This window comes from Macrobrachium nipponense, chromosome 13, assembly GCF_015104395.2.
Source record: "Macrobrachium nipponense isolate FS-2020 chromosome 13, ASM1510439v2, whole genome shotgun sequence".
In the NCBI taxonomy this organism is placed as follows: domain Eukaryota; kingdom Metazoa; phylum Arthropoda; class Malacostraca; order Decapoda; family Palaemonidae; genus Macrobrachium; species Macrobrachium nipponense.
Genome location: NC_087206.1, coordinates 79119918 through 79145286, shown reverse-complemented (window position 1 = coordinate 79145286; position 25369 = coordinate 79119918). Strand labels below are relative to the sequence as shown.

General features: G+C 40.4%; 1 protein-coding gene across 4 annotated transcripts in view; it reads left to right on the top strand.

Moving 5' to 3' along the window:
- The first annotated feature begins 17054 nt into the window (after positions 1–17054).
- The window catches only part of LOC135225881 (nipped-B-like protein B), a 217143-nt gene continuing 208828 nt past the window's right edge, over positions 17055–25369 (top strand). For 3 of the 4 annotated variants that reach the window (XM_064265448.1, XM_064265447.1, XM_064265445.1), the window contains exon 1: positions 17055–17247. The gene's annotated coding sequence lies outside the window, so the exon portion shown is untranslated. Of the gene's footprint in view, positions 17248–17477; positions 17652–25369 lie in introns of those variants that run through there. The other variant, XM_064265446.1, reaches the window with a different exon arrangement.

Here is a 25369-nt window from a genome sequence, read left to right as displayed (position 1 = left end):
CGTAAATAAACTTCAAACTCAACCAAATTTACGCAAAAGTTTACATACACCAGCACAAAGGATTAAAAAAAGAAGAAGAGCGATGAAAATGAAAGTCTATTTGTCAAGGCAAAACACCAATTAAGGAACGGTGAAATGAGTAACTTATACACGACGTGTTGCGTAAGCGCTTTTTGCCTATGTGAGGGATGATGTTTTACCTTTCGTAAAAACTTAAGCACAGGAAATGGCAGTGGAAGTAGAAAGCGACGCACGGGTCATGCGCCGTTGGTTATGCTGGGTAGAAATCAGGATGGTACTACATTATCACTCAACCCCCACCCCCACACCATTCGCGCCATTCTCTCTCTCTCTCTCTCTCTCTCTCTCTCTCTCTCTCTCTCTCTCTCTGTGACTGGTGTCTTGGAAATCGTATGGTTAGAAGATAAACTTTATATCATTACGCAACGCCCTATTTGCTAATGGAAACAATGTTAGTGAAACATGATCTGAACATCAAGACTTACAAGTACTACTATAATTAAGCAACTAATAACACCAAATCTATTTCTCCACTATGTTTAATAATAAATGGATTCAGGATTGCTAATTGAAGTGTGTTGCCAGTCCTGTTAGAAATTACGAAATCTCATCGATTGCAATCGACAGAACAAAGTCAAAGCTCAAACATACGCCTACAAGAAATGTATAATCAGACCATATTTTGTCGATAACCTCAGATGTTGAAAGTCATTTGAGGCAAGGGTGATGCAAACTCCCTAGTAGGAATTCTTACTCAAACTTTGATGAAGAAATAACCACGCCTTTAGCCCCGAGGAATAAGGAAAAAAAACGTAGAACGGAATTATTCCCGAAAAACAAATCATTTTCAAAGGCTCTGGGAAGAGGAAGTTACAGAGCCAACCTGGTACCAAGTTGTATATTTCTTCGTACCAAATAAGTGTTTATTAATCGTATCTCGAAACGTAGGTACTCTTCCAAATTACCTTTAATACTTACTTTACAGAATAGGCTCCATGATATTACAGGAGGAGCAATAAAATGTCCTGGATTCTGAATATTACCTCAAACCTCACCGCGATGTGACCAAGCTCAGTCTATTAGTCTATAGACCACACGATATCTACAACTACAAAGATACCACACGAGATGCATAACCTATGTTACCTAGAACAGTTTTTTTTTTTTTTACTTGTTTTATTCTTATGCGTGATATACCTCAGTGCCTTTTAGTTGCTGGTAGGTGAAACAACAAACTGTCTTGTCTTCTTGAGCTCAGGACATCCCCATGCCGATAAAACGAGCAGCTGAACTGACAACTCTGAGCCACTACCTAGCAGACCAGCGAACTTATCTCTCTCGTCGTCCGCCGGATACATTACATATTTTTCTTCTTTTTTAACGTCAAAATATCACAAGGATTAAAAACATGGTTGCAAAAGTGAATAAGATATTTGCTTCACGTATTCCTGTACATCAAATGAGTATGAAAGTTAATGACGCTGATTTGAGCGAGAGACTAGACTAAACATTGGATGCTAATTCGTACATGAAGCTGAATCTTCAACAAGGTGGCAGAGAATATAAGAAAAAGAAATTGCAGTGTCATCTCTATTCTGTCAGAGAACCTAAGGATATCCAGTTTGGTATCATTATTTAAGCATTTTCTCACATATAAAACATGGAATACTTTTATATTAATTTATGAAGGAAGTTAGATCCACGAATCTGGCTCCTTCCGGAACATAGTTCCTGAAAACCTAAACTGGCTACTTCCCCTGATCTTTAAGTACAATCGAACTAGAATATTTGAGCAATTTTTTTTTCATAATAATAGTTGAACAAATGTTGATGAAATGACTGTTCAAACTCTAAATTTATAAAAAATTGTGGGAATAATCCACACAGACAATATGCAATGGTTAGAAGCAATGCAAAGGAGACAGACAAGAGTGTATGTAGTTCAGATTTCCCCTGAGGTGCTGTACATCAAATTATAAGCAACCACGAGCAGAGTCAGTGTCTATAAAATTTAATTCTGGTGATTTACCTTTGCCTCTGGAGTAACATTGAGTCCTTAAACCTCGATACTAAGAAAGTATCCAGGAAGTAGGTGAAGCCATTGGAGACAAACTATTGCAAGAAAGTGGGGTGAAAATTATAGCTCTTTCCTGAATTGAAATGAAGTAGATAACCTTCTTACAGATAGCATTCAGTTTCACTTTGCCAATTGTATTATAACAGGAACTTATCTAATGATAAATAATAAATAACCAGGCTGTGATGGTCTCCCTTCAGAAGCTTTCAAATTATGCCACCCAGTATCTATATCGTGCTTGCTACAATTTTCAATGCATGCATCATTTACAAACTTCTCCCAGAATTCTTTTCTGAGAATTCTTTTGTTTAATATCATTAAACAAACATAAGCTATAAAGGTGAGTTTACACTAGGCTTCACCCCCACGCTGCATGTGTAAGACTCATCACCAACTTCTCCCAAAGTCTTGTTAGCCCCGCCTACTGGACTGCTCATCAAGAGTCACGCCACACCACAAAGTCACCCTAATGAGCAGTCCAGTAGGTGGGGCTAACAAGAATATGGGAGGAGTTGGTGATGAGTCTTATGCATGCAGCGTGGGGTGAAACTTGGTGTAAAATCGCCTCAAGATATAGCTGACCCAGGCTACTATCATCCAATTACAATCACTAGTCACCACACACCTCTGAGTATCTGACGGTTAGTTCATATTTAAAGCTAGCCACTAAAATGACACTTGATTATAGGGTTTCCAGACGTCCCGATTTCGCGGGATATGTCCCGAATTTGATCATTTTGTCCTGAGTCCTGGATAGACCCTTCCGGGACGGCCTTTTGTCCCGGATTTCATTCATCATAAAAAAAAAGTAAGTAATGAAATAGACTAATAATAAAGGAATAAATCAAATAAAGATCATTACATTATAAAATAAATTAAGTAATGGTTTTCAGTTGAAATTATATTGATGAAAATATAATTTGAATAACCCAACGAATCAACGATGCTGCTAAAAGTTACGTGACGACTGACGCAGTCAATCGCGTTTGCAACTTGTTCGGTTGCTTGGCTACAGTCCGGTGAGCGGCGAGTTGCACTCCTGCATCAGTACTGTATTAGCCTCTCATTCAAGTGTGTGTGTCGTTACTGTTTGCTACGGCCTACCTTTTTCATCTTTAAAACAAGATGCCAAAACGTAAATGTAAGTTTCGAGATGAATATCCCAGCGAATGGACCTTTATCAAACAAGGCAGGAATTGTTATGAAGCAAACTGTCGATTATGCCATTGCAATTTCACTATTGAACATGGTGGGAAGAAGGATATCAAGAGGCACATAGAAACCACAAAGCACAAACAAAACGTTTCCTCCACTTCAAAAGATGATAAAACAACAAATTTCTTGATCAAGAAAAACACAGATGAAGAAACTAAGATAATAGCAGCAGAAGTTGCCATGGCCTTTCATACTGTTTGCCATCATCAGGCATTCAGTTCAAATGATTGCACGAATGTACTATTGCCAACAGTATTTCCTGATTCCAAAATTGCAAGCAAATTTTCCAGTGCTAGGACGAAATGTTCTGCAATAATTAAAAACGTTCTGGCTCCACATAGCATTGTCGAAGTTGTTAAAGATATAAATAATTCTTCTTTTTATAGCATATCTACAGATGCAAGTAATCATAATGCTGAGAAAATATTTCCGTTGATTGTACAATATTTTTCACGGAAGAATGGCTTGCAAATAAAATTATTGCGAGTAAAATCCCTTCCAAATGAGACCTCGGAAACAATTTCAAACTTCTGCAGAGAGAGGCTCATCGAATTAGGACTGGATGTTAAAAAATGTGTAGCTTTTGGTGGCGATAACACTAATACTAATTTTGGTGGACGTTTACATAATGGCACAAATAATGTCTTTTCGAAAGTCAAGGAAAGCATGATTGACTCGATGGAAGGTGTAGGATGCCCAGCCCATATTCTCCACAATGCTACACATACCGCTGCCAATGTCTTGTCTATTGATGTTGAAGTAATCGTTGTTAAAGTGTTTTCATACTTTAGTATTTACAGTGTTCGAGCTGAGAAACTGAAAGAATTCTGCGACTTTGTTGGTGTTCAATATGCATCAGTTCTCTCTCATTCTAAAACTCGTTGGCTTTCTTTGATGAGGGCAGTTGAGAGAATCCTAAAATTATTTGAAGCACTAAAATCTTTCTTTGCTTCTGAAGAAAAAGCTCCTCAAATTCTTTTAGATTTTTTTAACAATCCACTGAGCGAAACCTACCTATATTTTGTTCACAGCAGGATTATGAAGATTGAAAAGAGAGATAACAGCATTATTGAAGTGCTTGGCTGTTTAAAAGAAATAGTTGCTTTAATAAAGGCAAGAATGGATGAAAAGTTTATTCCTCTTAGTGTTAACCGGTGCCTTAAAGATGATGAAATCACATCTCAAGAGATGAAAAAATTCCTACTTGAGGTGGATAACTACTACGTCACTTGCCATACCTATCTTAAGAAATGGGCTTCATCGTTAGAAAGTTTTGATATCTTTTCATGGATGTTATTAGATACACTTCCAGCATGGGAACAAATACAATCGTCTTGTCTAGTGTTAAAAAACAAAAGTGTAAACATTGATGACAACATCCTTTTCTGTCAGTGGTCAACATTTAAAATACTCCTTGATAAACAAATGCAGAGTAAACCTGAAGAATGGATGACCAAGATGTGTCATGAAAAATGGCTTTCTATCCTACAGCAGTTTGACTTCGAAGAATAGTATTCTGAGATATTAATTCTGTGTCAATATTTGTTTAGTATACCTGCACATAATGCAAATGTTGAGCGTGTCTTTTCTATGATGAGTGCTCAGTGGACTGACGAGAGGAATAAATTTGATGTGACAACTATAGAGGCTATTTTACAGTGTAAGTGGAACATAAATTGTCATTGCAAAGAATTTTACTGGCAGGTATTAGGAAATATGGAACTTCTAAAGAAAGCAAAATCATCTGAGAAATACAAATAAAATAAAAAGTTCAATTTTCCTTATTTCTGTGCATACAGTTTTCTTATTTTCATTTATCTTCAGTTTTCATATGAAAAAGATACTTTGGTATCTTAATTATTTGTAATGATTACAAATTTTCTGGATTAGTTTCCGTTTCTTCAGTTTCTTTATTGTAATTTCCATTAAATATTAGTTTAACAATTTTTTTTTCTGTATATCCTATTAAAATACTTGCTTGATGTTTTTCACTGCGTCTGTATCTATTTATAATATGTTTATCTGGGGATGTCTATGTATTAGAGAGATTTTAAGAATGCCCCGGATTGCTTATCTTGAAATCTGGCAACCCTACACTTGAATCTATATCTCGAAAGAATTGTTGAACTATTAGCTATCGTCAACCTCTTCTGTCTTCTCATGTTTAGTTGATATGAGAAAAACTTGTGACAGAGCTAGCTGTCTGAAACTCCTCTTGATACTTTTCAGAAGAGTACACTTTTTTTTTTTAACCATCATATTATATTGCTGGTTCTCCACACAGCAATTCTGTCAAACTGGGGAACACATTGTCATTCAGATTCTGCTCCTTGAACAGATTCCATCTAGGAGACATTCTCTAACTTCACCTATTTAATACACACAGATAACCTAAATATCAGTGAAATCACTTTCAATTAGATATGCTATCAGTGAAGTAACAATAAATAACTTCTGTGTTACATTGACAGTATGGGTCTAATCTACCATTTGCACGAGGTCTCCATTGCTGTAATACCCTGATGTACAAAATGTAACGAAATCCAGGATCTCCTGCCTGAGTAAAGGTGGGACCAAAATACGATTCGTGTAAAGGATTACTCCATCCACCATGTGTAAGTGATCCCTAAGGTGAAGTATTCTTGGATGGACTCAGGGATTTTAAGATGATTGTCTGACGTACTTGAATTGATGGCTTCTAGTAGGGTTTGATGTCAGAAAAATTAGATGTAGCTAGACGAACTCAATCCCATGTAACAGACTTGAGGGCTTTCAAAGAAGAGACTACTGCAATTTCAACCATGTCATCTAACAGTATGCTCAAGTCATGCCAACAGAGTCCATCCATTAATGAGGAACTGTGCGTGATGTCAAGCATATCGAATTGAACTGTGGCTATGTTGCCTATAATGAGCATCCTTTCCGGCTGGCCTGTCGGATGTCGGGAAAGACTGTCAGTTGTGTGATGTTTGATGCCTGGTATGTGAACCATCTGATATTTTAGTGCAGTGTCTTTTCCTTCAGGTTTCTGAGGCATGACTATGAGATGTTTCCAAGGGACCTGTTACCAAACATTTTTCAGTAACGGCATGTGTTCAACAGCGATGATCAACTGACTGCAGTCCAGTACAAAGTATCTGGCTTCACCTAAGTCTAGGGCATCTGTTACTGCCAGTGCTTCACTTTTGATTGGGATATATCTTGATTCTCCGTTGTGTGAGAAGTGGCTGCCCATGAGTGTGATTTTCCAGCTGTCTTTACAATAGAATGGTTTTGACACAGGACAACTGCAGTGTCTGTTACAGCCAGAAGCCTAGTCCATCCTTGGACCAATCTGTCGCCAAGCATGTTGGTTTTTGAGGGCCAAATATCTGAACTCCCTGTTCAAATATCTCGATTCTGCGCTGTGTGAGAAGCAGCTGCTCATGAGTATGATTTTCAAGCTGTCTTTATAATTGAATGGTTTTGACACAGGACAGCTGCAGTGTCTGTTACAGCTAGAAGCCAAGTCCATCCTTGGACCAATCTGTCTCCAAGCTTATTGATTTTTTAGGGCCAAACATCTTAACTCTGTTCAATTTCATGGGCTATTACACTCTTCGAATCATTGAATAGGTCTTGAAGCTCACCTGTCCACTTGAATGGCATGTTCAGTTTCAGAAGTTGTAGAAATAGCATCATTTTGTTGGCCATGCTAAATGCATACACAACCTGATTGACAAGTCCGAACCGCAAACAAATTTCTGTAATGTTTCTTGGTTTCAGGAAATCCATTGTAGCTCGAGGGATCTTTTTGCAACGCCAAACATTGTCAGGAGTTCTCTCAAAACTGTGGATTAATGTATATTTCACTGTGCATATACTTTCCATGTATTCATAAATAATGTCTATTGTAAATGCCTCCACGTGTTGCTCTGTCCGCACTCTATACATGTGCATGAGTACTCTTCCTGCTTTTCGTGAACGGCATGCCTTGCAGAGCCTCTGTACATATTTACCTGTTGCTGCATGGACTAAAGAAAACTATGACTCGTGATATAATTTCTCCCTCAAGCAATATTCCGTCGTCTGATGCAAGACATTATCACCTATCACCATGGCGCAGTGACGAAACCATCCAGCATTTTCAAGGAACACCGAAATCAGCATTCAAATTCAGCTGCCATTACCCCTCGATCGTCGTTGGATCTTTACAGTGTTGGTGCAGTGTTTTTGCTATGTTCATACAGTGCTTATGCAGTGCTAGTGTAGTGTAATGTTAGTGCTTTTATTCTAGTGAGTTGTATTTCTCTTGTGCCCCTTCCCAGCTCCACAGGAGGCCCAATTACCATGCCCAGCTATGGAGCCTGAGGCACGTCCACCCACTCTTATCATTCTCCATACACTGCTGATTCATTACTCATTCTCAATGGTCAAGTGATCGCACCCCCTAGGAGCCCTCCCAACCCTCTCTCCCTGCCGGCCAGTATTTGTCGCACAGTAGAATTATTTATAGTAATTTTTAATAGAAACTGTATAAATTCTTCCTCATCTTTCTTCTCTTCCTTTAAACTGTGGATAACACTGCAGAAAAATGTTCGTAATAGCTTCTGCTACACATCAATGAGCCTTGGGATATGCAACATGACCAGGACCATGACGACAGCTAGTTGCCTTCACACCCAGTCTCACCAACATACAGTGAAATCCTTTCAGGTTTGGCAGCACTGGAAACCCTACCTTTGTTCTCACCACACCATAGTATACCGCCTCCCACAACTCCAAATACAGAGTAAGGCTCCTCATCAAATACCTGGAGGGATCTCGACAGGCTGAGTTGGCTGCACACTGGAGAGAGGAGGAACAACGTTGTCATGAAGAGGAACAACGTTGTTACAAAGAGGATCTACACCACCAAGAGAACAACTTAAGAAGAGAGGATGAAGTGCAATGTTTCACAGTATTGTTGCAGCTACTTAGTGTCAACTCAGGCCAGCAGCAAGCAACACCAGCGGACTCACAACAACTTCCCACACAGTCCTCAGTGCAATCACCCACCCAGCACAAAGTGTTCAGGGAATGGCGTAGACGCTGGGAGGACTACAGTGTGATGGTGGACCTAAGGACATTGCCTAATAGGAAGCAAATGATACAACTTCGCATGTGCCTCAGCCTGGAGACCCAAAGAATACTCAAACACACGCTCAGTGTAACACCAGACATGGATCGGAGTATGGACGAGGTCTTGAATATTCTCCAGGAACTTATCAAGAACCTGTGGAATGAAGTTCTATGATGCAGGGACCTGCTTTCCTACAAGCAGAGGGAAGGGGAAAGCATCAGCGATTTCTATGTCCGACTGAAGCATGTTGCAAAGGAAATTCATGTCTATCCTGGCCATTCTGCTGTGTGCAAAGAGACTCAGCTAAAGATGATCATTATCATGGGAGTCAGGGATGAGGAACTTACTCAGAAACTCATTGACCTGGATGCTGCAGCTTCATTGGCCACCATGGTCAACAAATGTCGCTCTTATGAGGCCACATGGACAGCCACCACCACCGTACATGCCCCTCCTTCAGAACTGTGTGCCGTCTCTAAGTATAAAAAAACAGGGGTGCTATCTCACAACCAACCCCTAACAAGGACACTTTATGCCCTTCCTGCACAAGGAAGCACAGCTCAACAGAAAAGTGCCCAGCTAACGTCAGTGTATGTGGAAACTGTGGCTGCAAGGGACACTGGCGCAGGACCCCAAAGTGCCCTTCCAACAAGGCCACATGGAGACACTGTGACCAAGTGGGCCACTATGACAAGTACTGCTGACAGCAGATGAATGCCAAGTAGGGCAGTCCACCCAATGCCATGTCCCCTTCTAGCAAGCCCTCCAACTGCCGCAAGGTCGAGACCGTTTCTTCAAGAACTTACTCCTCACCATCACCCATATCTCTCGCCCTTACCTACAGGGGCGAGACATTGAAGATAATGATGCTGCCTGACACAGGAGCTGATGTATCAGTGACGGACCCGCAGCACTTGGAACTTCGCATTCCCAGAACTTAGCTACAAAAATCTTCCACGTCAGTAACCCTCACAGAAGACTGGTCAAAGATGACACCGACTTTAAGTACCATTAAGGTCACCCTGTCCCTGGCCAAACGGTCCTGCCTCGCCACGATTCAAGTCCATGAAGGTGTTCAAATGCCACTCCTGTCCTATGCACTCTGCAAGGAGTTGGCCATCATCCCGCCAGGCTTTCCATGGCCCATCCTACAGGTCAACCACATTAATCAATGTAAGGAGCTACCCCTGCATACCGGCACGACCCCTGTCGAGGCCCGAGAGTATTTCTTACAAACCTTCCTGGATATGCTTGTGCCTAAGAAAGACCTTAAAGCAGCTCCACTTAGGCTGATGGCAGGCCCTCTGATGAAAATCTACCTTAAGGTAGATGCTGTCCCATTTACCATCCACACCCCATGGCAGATACCCTATACCTTCCGCGAACCTATGAAGAATGAACTAGACTCCATGGTTCAACAGGAATCAAGCCTTGTGGAGATGCGCCATCAGAATGGTGCCACCACTAGTTGTCGTCCCTAAGACCAAGTGAGTTCGCATCACGGTGGATCTCACCAAGCTGAGCACACAAGTCTTCCATATAGCCCACCCTTCACCCACACCCTTAGCTGCTGTCCATGCTGTCAACTCCACTGCCAAGTTCTTCACCACTGCAGATGCTCTACATGGCTACTAGAAGATGGAGCTAGCAGAGGAGGACCACCACCTCATCCCTATAATTATACCTTACAGACGCTTCCAGAATTGCCAGGGGCCTTTGAGCTTTACTGCCACTGGTGATACCTATTGTTACTGCAGCGACCAGCTCTCCAAGCCATGAAGAAGTATGCCAAGGTTGTTGATGACATTCTCATCTTTGACAATGACCTACTGACACACTACCACAGGATCCATGACCTACTCACCCACTGCCGCAACAATGGGATCACTCTCAACAGAGAAAAATTCATGATGGCAGAGACCAGAGTGAATTTCTGTGGCTTCACCCTTTCTGAAGAAGGACAAGTGGCTGCCCTGCAAAGCTTCCCTACCCCATCCAGACTGACAGACCTACATTCCTTCATGGGATTAGTAAACCAGTTGGCAGAGTTTACCCTAGATATTGCCTGGACTGCACAGTCCCTTTTCCTTTGTTCTTGCGTCTTTTGACCCAACCCTGCCCACCATTCTCCATACCAATGCATCCTGCCTCTATAGAATAAGCTACGCCCTCCTCAAGGACCATGGCTCTGGACATCTCCGATTAGTCCAGTGTGGATCCTGCCTTCTCGCAGACACCGAGGCGAAGTATGCTGTTAACAATTGAACTGGAGATGCTTGCAGTATCTTGGGCCCTCACGAAGTGCTGCCTATACCTCAAAGGACTGCCAACCTTCACCCTGCAAACTGACCATCACCCACTGGTGTCCATCATCAACAGCTACATGCTGGACATGGTCGAAAACCTATGGCTCCAGTGAATGAAGGAGTGCATGTTGCAAGGTCAATTTACTGCAGTGTGGTGTGCCACCAAGTTTCTATGCACCCTTTCGTGCACCAGTCAGCTACACCACCTCTGAGGATATGAGGTAGTTGCACATATCAGGTCTGTTATCAATGCTGCAACAGCTTCCCAGGACAAGGATGCACCAACCATTGACACCGACCAGACCCTCCATGACATATTGACAGTAGCACAGGCCGACCCCACCTATGTTCGCCTTCGAAACTGCATCAGTTCTCGGTTCCCCGCAAATCAGTACGACCTACATGCATCCTTATTACCATACTGGAAGCTGCAAGAAGCGCTATCTACTGATGGCAACCTTGTGTTGTATAGGGCAAGAAAACTGGTTCCTATGGCTCTACTTCACTACACACTCGCCAGACTCCATGATAGTCACTGAGGTGTCGAGGCTACCAAATGTTGGGCTCGATAAACAGTCTTCCAGCCTGGGATAGACTCAGACATCACCAACATCATCGCTGCCTGTGAGCTGTGCCAGGCCCTGCATCTCAGCCAACAGCAGGAGCCTCTCCACAATGACGATCATCCATCCAGGACCTTAGAGTTGGTATCAGCAGACTTCTTCTAAGTAGCTGGGAAGTCCTTTCTTGTAGTCACTGGCTGCCTCTCCAGCTGGCCTGTGGTTGTCCCTTGCAAGGGCGACACTACTGCCTCCTCAACCATATGGCACTTCTGCCGCTACTTCAGAGAGGTGGGTGTTCCCTTGAGCCTATGCACTGATGGAAGACCTCGGTTTACCAGCAAAGAATTTGCCAACTACACAGAGCATTTGAGGGTACACCACATAACCTCACCACCACACGACCTGCAGTCTAATGGACATGCCAAGGGTGCTGTCAAGGCTGTCAAGCACTTGATCCTCAAAATGGCCCCCACAAGAAATATCAACTGCAAGGCCTTTGATCGTGGCCTCCTTGAGTTATGAAACACACCCAACCACTCTGGTCACTCTCCTGCCCAAGTAACTGTATGTTCACCCTCTCCACATGTGCCTGCCCATCCTCAATCATTCATGGAAGATTGCCAGGAAAAGGCTGTGACTGCCGAGCCACTGCCAGGGCTGATCAGGAGCAGCGCAACTATAACGCTCATGCCTTCCCCCTGCCCAGGCTTAATGTGGGCCAACATGTCCTCCTCCAGGATCTGACATCCCACCGATAGGACACAATTGGGATTGTCATGGGTGGTGCACAATTACATGAGTACGGGATCCGCCTCCCAAGTGATTGAGTATTACGTCAGAACCGTCACTTCCTATATCCAGTGCCCAGCCCCGATCAAGCTCCCAACTCTGATCTCTCCAAAGCCCATTACAGGTCTTCGAGATTTAATAGGCCAACATAGTGTACAAACCCCAAATGTGCCACTTACGCAACTTGTTTCCTACATTCATACTTGATAAATTCACTTAGTATGTTCAAAATAACTCTTTGAAGGCAAAAGGGGCAGGGGAGGTGTGGATTAATGTATATTTTACTATGCATATGCTTTCCATGTATTCATAAATATTGTCTATTGTAAATGCATCCCCACTCTTCATATGTGCATGCATTCTCTTCCTGCTTCTATTGGCATGATTCAAGGTTATGCATACATTTCTACCATGCAAATCAAGCCAATGGGCCTCCTGAAAAAAAAAACTTTCTTTTATAGAATCAGACTACAAAGGTACATCATTCACAAATTTAGTTTTGTTTTGAAATTCTGCTACCAGTTCATTGTACCCAATGTGATATAGCCTTGGGATGCTGTCTTGTACCTGTACCATCCCCACAGGGTAATGGATTTGGTGAGATGACAGCCTTCTTGATGAATGGGGATGCTGTGATATCTGTTCCAGGTATCGCAATACTGTCTTCTTTCCCTGTGGGACTGAATGGGTCTAATGAAATGGTGAGACTGTGTGTGATGGGTTTCTCACATTGCGTGGGTGTTAAGAGCCTGAAAGTCAACGGTTCTTCGAGACTCACCGATCTTTTTGGCGCAAATGACATCCTGTGGTACCATGTTACAGGTTCTCCAAGTGGCATGGGTTCTAAGACAGAGAGGCAAACATCCTGGTCAACTCCGGACTTAACGGCCTGACGCCAGTGAATGGAACAGGTATGGGTGTCTGGTGGGCAGTTGGTTCTGAGTCCAAATCTACCATGAGTCTCAATAGGGGGAGTGTCCATCAGGGGCAAGGGGTGATGTTCACATGTATTGAAAGTACATGCAGCATATTTGTCCAACAGAAAGTTTTTCAGGCAAGGTAAATCTTCTGCGGTCCCAGGAAATGGCATCTGTTGCTGGGGCAAGCGGCAATTGACATATCAGACAGTTACAATTGTGCTGTGGAACATGGTGAGCATTGGCTGCCTGTTCACCACTGTAAGAAAGGTAACTGTGATAATACCAAGTGCCAAACATGCCTCCCTGTTGAGGAACAATGTATCTGTGGCGTTGGTGAGGTATGTCACCTGCCTTGTCCCTATTTGCACACCTGCACTAGTCGTCACATGTAACCGCAAGATAGCGGCCCCAATAATCTTGATTCCAGCATGTATAGCAGAATACATCTGCATTGTCATAGGAATAAGGTCGGTTTCATGCAAGCCTAGCCATTGGATAACCTTCATGCCAGCGAGACAACTCTGACATCCTGTGTCTGTCATTGCAGATATGGTAGCTGAAAGAGAGCATTTGTTTTTCATCTCAAAGCCTAAGGCTGAATAATCATCACAAGAAACCTTAGCATTAACATCAATAAAGGGTTGAGATGCTGAGCATTCTTTAACCTATGTGTTTGTAAGTTTGTCATTGAAGATGGTCAATATGCAAAGCACGCTCATAGCCAGTCACTTAACATACATGAATCATAAAAAGTATTTATAGTCTTGCTAAATGTGCATAAGGCATCAAACACAGTAGAGGCACTGGAGATATTGTTATTGTCTCTTGATGTTTTTGGTTTGTCCTCACTACAGCATACACTTTTGATGTGGTGGTTGCGATTGCACAAATTACACACGTGTCCATGTGCTGGGCAAACAGAACATCTAATATAAGATGGGGTACTTGCACGAAGACCTTTCTTTCCACAGTAAGTGCAGTTTTCTGACTTGTTCTTATGTATTTCACTTCTTGCAGACTTGAAGCAGAGCGTTTTCCAGCCTCCTTTGCGACAAAACTGAACACCTCTCTTACACTTGAATAGGGTTACCAAGTAACCCCAATTGGATCTCAGAGTTATAAAGTCCCTTAGTGAGAACATCACGAAGGATGGCATCTGTGTAGTTCACATCAGTGTTACAGTTCTGGCATTGAATTATATATTTACATACACTGGCTTGGCCTCTATGTGAGCACTGAAACTTTGTACAGTCTCGTCCCAATCTCGTCACATGTTTGCCAAATTCACTCTGGCAAGCATTTGGTTTTCTTCCCAAATGGTCAGTGTTTTTTCATTGCTGTAAGCACTTCATAGACTGTTTTTTTCAGTTTGTCTCTAGATAAGCACAACATATCTCTGCCTTCCAGATTTGTCTCGAATAACATTGAGAACAACAATGAACCCAGTCTGAAGGTACACAAATGAGAGGTATTCAAATATCTGCTAATTTAAGTATGCATTAAAGATATGAAATAATTAACTTGATATTGTTACAGAATAGACAATAAATGTAGTCACATAATACATGTAAGTTTCAATGTCAATATCAGTTACTTACAATGATAATATGCTTTGACCAGGTATGTGATAAAATTGCTAATTTCTAGGTTACAAATGGAAGTGTCTTAATAAGGGAACTAACTCCACAACATATAGTTATCAGTGTCAACAATAAAGGGAAGCAACCATTCAATAGCATTTTCCATAGTCATGTAATCACACAGCAACATTTTCACTGGTCATGAGTGGTTGCAGACATCATCAGGTGTTGCAGGTCCTGACATTTGCCAGAAGACTGCTCCAAAGGGTTGTACCAGCGATATAGTACTAAAGAAGATGCAATTGATGGAAGGACTGTTCAAGAGATCAGCAGAAGGCCTGACTGGACCTACGTCACCAATGCTAGCGAAAGGCAACAGGTACTACATCCTAGTGGTGGTAGACCTTGTTACGGGTGGCCAGAAGCAGTAGCACTCCCAAAAATATAAAGCGACTGGCTAGCAGAGGCACTGCTTGAAGTTTTCTGCATAGTAGGTTTCACAAAGAATGCTCAGCAACTGAGGTACTCAGTTTACTTCTAAGGTTGACCAGGACTATGTTAAGTCTAGTTGGGAACACAAGTGTATAACGAAGTTGGTAAGAACTGGAGCAACTATATACACTGGCTAAGAAAGAGAACAAATTAGCAGAGACAGAGAGCATGCAGGCAGGAGGCAAAAGAATTCTGAAAACACCCCAGTCGTCTCAAGTAGAAAGAACACACAGCTTCTTTTAACAGAAATCATTTTCGCATCAAGTATAAGTGAGGAGCTATCACTTGAAGAAGGAGAGTGTGAGCTGAACTTATTAGACTACCTCCACAAGTCATGTCCGGGTGTTTTAGTCGCACCATTATAAAGTAAAAGGCAACTTCTCACCAGGACCTTTTAACTCAATGTACAACCCACTGGTCTATCAAAAATTCGGCCCTATCACATGAGGCCTTACCACTCACACCAAGAGACACCTACCTCTCACAGTAATTGACCATGAGTGTACCTATAATTAGACAGGCATTCATTTGTTAACAGGATATGAAACTTGCAGTGTCAACGAGAACCATCAGTTTTGCCATTGCTTCACTGAAATGATTTAACCTGGAAAAGTCAAACAGTGCAACTGAACATGTCTCAATAAATGCATACTTGTGAAGACTCCCCACACAGATTAACTATCAATAAGGATAAATGACCTTTTATAAAACTATAACACAGACTTTTCAGTTTTCATCTGTACAGTACAATAGTTCATATCATTCTTTATACCAAAATTACATTGGTAGATTGGTAGTAAACATTAGAACATGTGTACACTGTACGTGTTTTTCTTGTGGATGTTGAAGGGATTAGGCATCATTTTATTGACATTTATCATTCTTTCTTACAGAATGCGCAAAGATTGTATATCAAACACTTATGGCGAGGAAAGAGGATTATAGACTATCTAATAATTTCTCTGTTAACTTAATTTGTTGCTTGGACTTTTCAAATTACACATTTTTTTTGCTCAGGATTAAAATGATTCTGAGACAACGTTCTTGTTACATACCAAACTTGTAACATTAATTTCGTTTGGTTGATACCAAGGTTGCTATGTAGATGCTAAAAACCCTTTCCTATTTATCCTTTTGTTACAAATAATGATGGTAACATCATTTAAAGGGCATGTTATAACTCAATCAAGATCCTTTCAGAAATTACGTTACTTTACGTGGGTTAGTGATTATCACAAACATATCTTACTTTCTGATATGGTTGACTGCAGGATATGTGGTTTAGAACGTCCAGATCTTACAGGTATAATGAGGACTGACATCAAATAACATTTATTATTCGTGATACAAAGCACAAAATTGAAATGGGCCTCGGAAAAGCTCCATTGCCTTAGTTTAATGCTTTGATTATTAGGACCTATAAAACTAGATTTCAATTGATTTTCCACTTAGATAGCTAATTATTAAGCTATTTATACCGTTTAAATGCTCAAACGTCTCCGCATTCATGATACAAGGCTAAAATAAATTAAGACGTTTCATTTTACCAAATTTGAAATGGGTTCGTGTATTTTTATAAGAGTTTATCCTTTAAAACATAGAAAACGAACAAAACCCACCATTCTTTATGATGCAATAAAATTTACCGAATTTTCGTGCACATGCGTTACTATTAACAATTGTTATATTTGTAAAAGTTAGATTATATATTAATCCAGGTGTGGGACCGGGTCTTAGTCCAACTAGACAGCAAGAACCCCGAAAATACCAGGAAAATTTGTCTGCAAAGGCAGGAGGAGTAAGAGTGACCTGCACTATTTACATCATGTATTCTTGCGCTTTCTGATTATTTAATACTTTACAGAACGATTTTGCTGCTAAATAATAATTTTATTGAATTTTAAACATAATAAATAACCTTTTGCCCGCGGAAATAGGCTGTTTTAGAAAAAATTTGCAATTATGGGACGGACTAGTTTCTAGAGAGCGGTATCAAAGGCAGTGTACGGTGGCCGAAGTGTCTGTGGCGCGTCTAGTTGTTTGAGATCCAGAATTTCGTAAAATTTTAACCTTTCTAGTAATTCATTTATAATTTTGGACTTGAAGATCTGAAAGTGCTGTGATGAAAATGCTTTACACATGGCTTCTTTCCCCTGAGCATCCGTAGAAACCATTCATATGAGGTAAGTTATGGGGTCTTATCTCTCAGTTCTTTTCCCTCAACTGAAGTTTGTTTTTCGCTGCTCTTTTTGGCAGATCGGGAATGATTTCGGAGGGGACGCCGCCCCCGTCGGGAAAATGTCTTTCGGTGCCTCGTCTCGGCATGCACGTTGCCTTCGTGGTATGGTCAGCTGATTGCCATTTGAGGAAAGTGAAATTTTGAATGTTCGTCCGAGAGAGTTGGCTGTACACTTGGCCATTGTACCCTGGCGGCGACACTCGCAATCTGGCCTTCGCTCTTTTCTTTCGTTTGCATGGCTCCTGCTCGTGCCCCGGTGCCGTGCCCATGCCCGCTCGATTATTTGGGAGCTTCCTTTGATATCTGTAGCCAAAAGAAGCGGCCCAGTAGCGTCGTCATGAAGAAAAAGTAAGTAAAAGTGAATGAAGGAGCTGCTTCGCGACCGGCCACATAGATGGCGTCACCGTCGTCCTTTTCCAGAAAATGGAGTCATTGACATGATCTACCCACCCCCTCCCGTTCCCTCTCGTCCTCTTCCTCCTCCTCCCCTCGATGCTTCATCTCATCTCTCCCTACGCCAAATGAAAGGCCGAACATTGAGCATTATTTGTTTGATATTCCATACCTCTCCCTCTCGTCAGGTTTGGAGGGAAATGGCCTCTCGGGGTTTTTTCTTTTTTCGCGAGAGGGAGTGCATGGTTATGGGTTTGTTCTCCTCTCCTCCTCCTGCGCCATGATCAGCTGATCATGGCGAGAAAGTGGACGAATTTCGGTGACCCCCTTTCGGGCATCGGGCGCCCCTGCGAGAATTACGCAGAGGAATTTATGGCTGCATTATTTACGGGCGCCAAACATGCCTCGCCTGGCTTTGTTTTTCCACTCCACCCTACGTGTACTCTCTCTCTCTCTCTCTCTCTCTCTCTCTCTCTCTCTCTCTCTCTCTCTCTCTCTCTCTCTCTCTCTCTCAAATAAAAAAAATGCTAGACATAAGGACGTCTAATTTTTCTCAAGCCTGTACTCTCTCTCTCTCTCTCTCTCTCTCTCTCTCTCTCTCTCTCTCTCTAATAAAAAGAATGTGTATACCTAATCTCTCTTTGATAATTATAAGGTCTGTTATGTTCCTAGTTAACCTTGCTCATCAACATTTTCTATTTTACCACTCATAGCCTACCCTACAGGTTAATTAGCCTAGACTAGGCCAACCTAATGCAAGTGTAGTTAACACAGGCCTAGTTGCCATGAAATAGGCCCAGCCTATGGTGCTGGTCAAGCTGCTTCAGCATAGCATTATTCCGCCGTAAATGTTGGGCAAGGCCTAGTATATACTGTGTTTGCTTTAAATTCAGGTTGATTTTTGGTTTGTGGTCAAGAATTCCTTATCCTAGCTGTTAAGAAATCTGGAACAATCCAAAATCCCCTGTCCCCCAGAAGAAATATACAAATGGGTTTATTTTTAAGTCATGAAGATTATCATGTGAACATGGTGTTTTCCGTGATTAAAATTTACGTTTTCTGCTAAATTTTTCAAAGAATTCGATGATTTTCATCCTGGATGAAGGTCTTAAATAATTCCGTTCAGTTTAATACACATTATTTTTGTGTAGGCTTAAGTTAATTTTAATTTCACCTTATTAGTAGGTCGTCATACTCATTAATCTAACCTTTTGAGAGTGAGCAGTGAAGACATAAGGACCATTTGGTTTTGGGAATCTGAAATGGACAACATAGGCATGGTCTTCCATGTCTTTACCATTAATGTTAACAATTTTTAACATGGGGAATGGTGGATTATAGTTTTAAAGGATAATTTGTTACCCAAGACTAATGATAAACTTCAGTCCTGATGGGCTTGTCTTTGTTTAGCGACTGAATAGTAGCTTGTTTTTTTTTTTTTTTTTTTTTTTTTTTTTTTTTTTTTTTTTTTTTTTTACCCAGGTCAAACGATTTGGTCAGTTTTCTAGAGTAGCAACTTGTCAATTGAGACTAATGTTGTTCACATTAGTTGTTACACTAATCAGTTGAGGTTCTAGCATTAAGACTATATTTATGATTTATCAGTTACACTAATCAGTTGAGGTTCTAGCATTAAGACTATATTTATGATTTATCAGTTCAGATTTCAATCATAAAACCAGCGTCATAACTTCTTGGGTAGATTCTGGCGACAACTTGTTTTGTAACTTCTCCAGGTAGATTTCAGTAGTAAATTAGCTTTGTAGCTTTTCCATGTAGATTGTAGCAATGAAACTAGCCCTTGTAACTTCTAATTTAGTTTCTTTGGTTAGAGCTTGACTGGTCACTTCATAGTTTAAGTTTTGTTTTTCTTGAAACTCGGTAATGCTCAGTAGAGATTTTAGCAGTAAAACTGGTGTATTTGAAAATAGAATCTGTAGCATTTCATGTACAGAGCCCAGATGTTTTCCATATGAGTAGGCTAACAGTTTTGTGCTATCTGTAAAACTACTGAATTCATTAATAAATCTTATATGGCAAATTGTTTGCTAAGGTAATTTGATATCTCATCATTTGTTTAGATACTTTGTTTTTCAGTACTTTATTATCTACTTAGCTTATTCACTGAATGTTTATTGCTGACTTTACCTACGTGATTGTCAGTAGGTATTGCTAGCATTTTTTTTTTTTTTTTTTTTAGTGTAAATGAGAACCAGAAACATGAATTTGGGCTTGTTTCTTTGAGTCAGGACATGATGTGTAATGTAAATGTTTAATTACTGAAATCTTATTGTAATGCAGAAATTATAACTTGTTTGTTTCATAAGTGTTGCCATAGTTACTAAAAATCTTTTTCAAATTTGTATACTGGTATCATGAATGTCATCTCCTTTAAGAGTAATAGTTTTTTTTTTTTTTTTTTTTTACCTTAGTCGAGTGATTGCTCTCCACTTCCAGTTGTAATTCCAGTTATCATTATTCTGTCCTCCCTCTACCTGTCCTCTATATCTCACAGTCTGTTTGTCTGGAAGTTACCTAATGTTTTGCCAAAGTTTCCTTCATATTTTTACCCTCATGCGTGGTTGCTCTTATACATTTCAGACAATTTACAATGGATATACTTTCAGGTTCAATTACACAAGCATTGGGTGTATAAATAGTTCAGATATTGTTGATTGTGTTATGTAGGGAAGTTGGGTATGCCCCTTTTAAAATGGATGCATCCTAACTTGACCTCATTGACACAGGAACATCTTGGAATGTGGGAGACTTGAACTCCCAACTATGTAACCTCAACTTGATGCAAGTGTTAATAGTTGCAGCAAGTCTACTGCCTGTGAATGATTGATTGAGTGATTTATTGTGTCTATTAAAACTGGCTGCCTGTGAATGTCAACAGGAAATTCCTGTACTTAGAGTTTTGTTCATTCTTTCTTTTCTTGAACTATTTTAAGACTTGAGGTTTTTGGCTATGGTGAACATTTTACGTCAGCACAAATAATCAAGAATTAATTGTTTTTTATTTGATGGGTATGATGATAATGGCACACCTTTTAACATATTTTTCTCCTTTATTTTTGATGCTTGTAAATCTGAGAATGTAATGCTGTTTTACAATACATACTACTATGCTTTGATACTCTTTTGTATCTTATGTTATGGATATGTCATGGATTTACTTATATTTTTCTTAATTATTTTGCCATGTTTTGTAACAAACCCTGGCTTTATCATAACTTGTGTATTTTTGGAATGTTGATATTGTTTTATGTGATTTTTCATATCATTAAATGCTCCACTACAGTCAGTATATGAATGTAGTGGAATCTGACCAGTTCTAGAATAAATTACATACAAAGAAAACTTATCTTACATTTATACAATTTTTCCAAGTACTACTATATTGTAGTCATATAGACGTTCTGGCACTAAATGTAATGTACTGTACAACAAGATTCGTCATTCATATCATGCGTCCCTGCTACTGGCTCATTCAGAAACAGTGGCTACTTCCTTGTGTTCTTTCTCAGTCAAGTAATTCCACTTTTAATTAGTAGTTCCTGTGTCATTCTTAATAGCTCCTACAATCTATAGTATTTTGCAGTTTGCTGGTGCTTTGGAGCATGAGCTGTAAACAAAGATGGGATGTGGTAGGATAGTGCTAAAATGGTTGGGTTGAAGTGACTAGTCAAAACTAGTTCAGGGATTACGATATTGTTGGCGACTTTCCACTCTTGGTCCCAGGTTAAGTTCCTGGTTAAGTCCTGTATAGAATTTCACTGGCATATACATAATTTTATTGCCCCAATATGCTATGGATGGTAAATGTTTTTGAGTGGTGCACAGATCTACCTGCTGAGTCAACGGTAACCACTGTTGTCATGCTTCCCCAAGTAGCATGTGGGTGGAGGGCTTGGATAACAGCTGCAAACCATTAATGCGGCCTGTATCATTGTTATCCGTAAGGTTCTTAATTTGGAAACTGGTGTGAGCAGCTGCCATGGACATCTGTGTCTTATGCTTCATCTAATGTGGGGTGTGTCGCTTAACAGTTTTGGGGAGTTTGGGTCTTAAGCTTTTGGAATCAAAGCTACTGCATGCACAGATTAATCCAAGTTATGCCCTAGGCTATTTTATCCAATAGAAATGAAATAGATAAGGGATCATGGAATGTAGGATTACAGTTAGCTGTCTGATTATATGACCATGGACAGGACATCAGGTAGAACTTGTGGCTCAAGTTTTTGCGAGTAAACAGTGGGGTGGTGTTGTTGCCTCAGTCAGGCTTTCCAGATACTAAGTTGTGTGTATTGGCCTTCATATCTAGAGAAGTCAAAGCTTTATTTCTGTGGCTTGACAGTTTTAAGGGTATTGAATCTAAAGGGGTCTCTTATCCATTACAAAGATTGCTTATTGTGTTACTTCTAAGATCTGAGATTACATTGTTCTCAGAAAACTAGTTGGGTTTTTAAGTTTTTCTTCTGTTTGGAGAGAGGGAAACATTGTTGTATTTCCTAAGGAAATAAATTCCCGTTTGATTTAAGGTTTCAGAGAAGTTACCCTTGTGTCTTTGTAGGTTTGTTGAAGGTAATAACTTCCTACCAACGTTACAGTTAGGGTTTTGTAATGAGACTTGGTACTTGTGATGCACTTTTTTCAATATCTACTGTTGCAGAGTGCCCTTCCTTAGGGTGCAGAGGCTCATTTCTGTTAAGATTTGACTGTGTGAATGATGAACACTTCTCTATATGCTAAAATTGTTGGGAATTAGCAGATCTCTTATTGATATTTGAAATGACTTTTTAGTAGGAAGAACTCACAGGTCTGTGTTGATGGCCAGTATGTATACTAGTAGCTTTGGTATTGTCATTTCAGGTGTTCTTCAAGGTAGTATTCTTGAACCTTTGCTATTATCTATTCTAGTCTCATGTGACAAGCTTTGGAAAACTTTATGGAAGAAGACCTGCTAGCATATGGAAGAAGGAGAGGAAGGGAGAGAGGTTATTGTTTGGGAGGGGAATCCCCCCCCTTCAGAAGGACTTCAGGTATCAAGTACCTATCTGAGGTTACTTCTTTGTTTTTTACTGGCACTACTTGAGTCACTGGACCCCTGTGGCATAACAATATTGTCCAGACACACTTTATCTGGCATCTTTAAAATTTGTCTAAAATGAAATAAGGCATTGTCATTTAACTTGTTGGAGACACGGATTACATCATAGTTGGAATGATAATCTTCCACAAAATTTTTACATCACTCCTCTTGTCAAACAAGTCGTCAATCACTGAATTGGGCGCATTATGTAAGCCCGTTTGCTTTTTGAATTTTTCAAACCAGCCTCTGCTGGCCTTAAATTCACTAACAGCAGCACTTGTAGGCATTTTCTTACTAAGATCGGCATGCTACATCTTTGCCTTTTCACAAATTATCGCCTCCAATGCTTTGCTACAATTTCTTTAAATTTTTTTTTTTTTTTTTTTTTTTTTTTTTTTTTTTTTTTTTTAGCCAAAGGGATGGCACTTGGAACTTTCTTGGGCTCTACAATGGCATATTTAGCAGTTGCACTTGAATATAAAAACAACAAAACACAAAAATAAAAAAAATAAAAATGAACACTAAAGCAGAATTGGTCATGAGAGAACATGGGATGCTTTGTTTGGGCACTCAGTATGGGCCTAGTCGTGAGGTGGGCCAATTGAAGGAGCTTTTCCAGGTGTACGAATTCCGAGGAGAAATGAACAAAACCAGAGTCAAAATTTTGTTGGAAAATCCATTAAAAGCTAGGGCATACAAAATCCAAGGTGTGACTGTGTTCAATATTAAGAGTTGATCAGTAGAGTTTCAAGCCAGGAGAATTCACCAAAGACATTCAAAAAGAGTTCCAAGGCAAGCAGTACAATGGTCACTTTAAAGGCTACAGGTCCTGGAAAAACTAATTAAATTAGTGGTGGTACCATAACAATTTAGGATTGTTCTTATCCTAGAAAACAGATCAAGATTGTTAGTCACTCGATGATGAGGAGGAGGAACAGTTAGTATAGTTATAGATAATGAAGTGGCACTATACCAATCAGTGGGAATGTCCAGAAGATCAAGAAGATGAGGGTGTGAGCCAAGTGGAAATTCACTAATGGCTATTACACATTTTCATATGCAGGCAGTCCCCGGGTTACAACAGGGGTTCCGTTCTTGAGACGCGTCGTAAGTTGAAAATCGTTGTAAGCTGGGACATCGTAAAAAATCCTAAGAAAAGCTTACTTTTAATGCTTTGGGTGCACTGAAAACTTTGTAAACTGCATTCTTATTGCATTTTTCATTTAAAAAAAAAAAAAAAAAAAAAAAAAAAAAAAAACTTCAAATATTGAGTATTTTGCATTTTTGGTGTCATATTTCCTCTGCCAGATGAGCATTGTAGGCGTCATAACCCTGTAACATGCGTCGTAATCCTGGAAATAATGTCTGATGAATATAATTGAGAAGCGCCTTAACCTCGGAACGTCGTAACCTGAACCCGTCGTAACCCAGGGACTGCCTGTATATAAAATTACTTGATTTTGCATCTTGCAGTCTGGGTTCCTTTACTGTATAGTACTGATTTTCAGTCCTGTCTACTCCATTCACATTTTCATTTTCAGAAAATTTCTGACTTCATCATTTGCTTTTAGTGGGTAACATACATATCTGGCAGATAATGCCTGCTCATATTGATGTTGATTCAATTGAGACAGTCGGGGTGGGGAGGAGGGTGACCCTGGTTTTTGATGCTTCATCCAAGATTCATCCTTATACAGCTGATCCAGAAGCGGATGGAGTGCCTCAGTGGCGTGGTTGGTATGGTGTTGGTCCCACCTCGGTGGTCGCGGGTTCAATTCTCGGCCATTCCATTGAGGAGTGAGAGATGTGTACTTCTGGTGATAGAAGTTCACTCTCGACGTGGTTTGGAAGTCACATATAGCCGTTGGTCCCGTTGCTGAATAACCACTGGTTCCATACAACATAAAAACACCATACAAACAGAAGCCGATGGTGGTCAGTTGGCTAGAACCGAGACTGGGAAGACAGAGGGATTTAACTTGAATCTGACCATAAAATGTCTGCAATAGTATAGTATTTTTATTGCAGTTGGTTGAAATGGGATGTGTTAATGTAGAAATTTACTGTTTGTTGATTTTTGGGAGCTGGCAAGTTTAGGATTATGCCAAGGAAATGGCTGTATTGTTTGACACTTTTGAGTATGATTTCTCTAGTTCTACCCTGTGGTAGGTTTGTAAGAATGCTTCCATCATAGGTCCTGCATGTCACAAATGGCGACTAAAAGGGCAGCTGCTGCCTTGCATCTTACTTTTTTAGTAAAAGGCTAGGCTTGCTGCCAATAACTGGAACTGCTGCTATGCAGTCTTCCTTTTTAGTAAAAGGCTAGGCCCACTACCAATAACTGGAAACTGCTACCTTACAGGTGGACTTTCTAGTCAAAGGCGAGGCCCATTGCCAATATCTGTGATTGGTGATACCAAGGGCATGCAGTCGTAAAACCCCTTTGCCAAATATAAACCATGTGGTCGTAAAAACCCCTTTGCCAAATATAATAAACCATGTAGTCATAAAAACCTCTTTGCCAAATATAATAAACCATGCCTGATGTTGTACGGAGGACGCATCAGTCAACCAACCC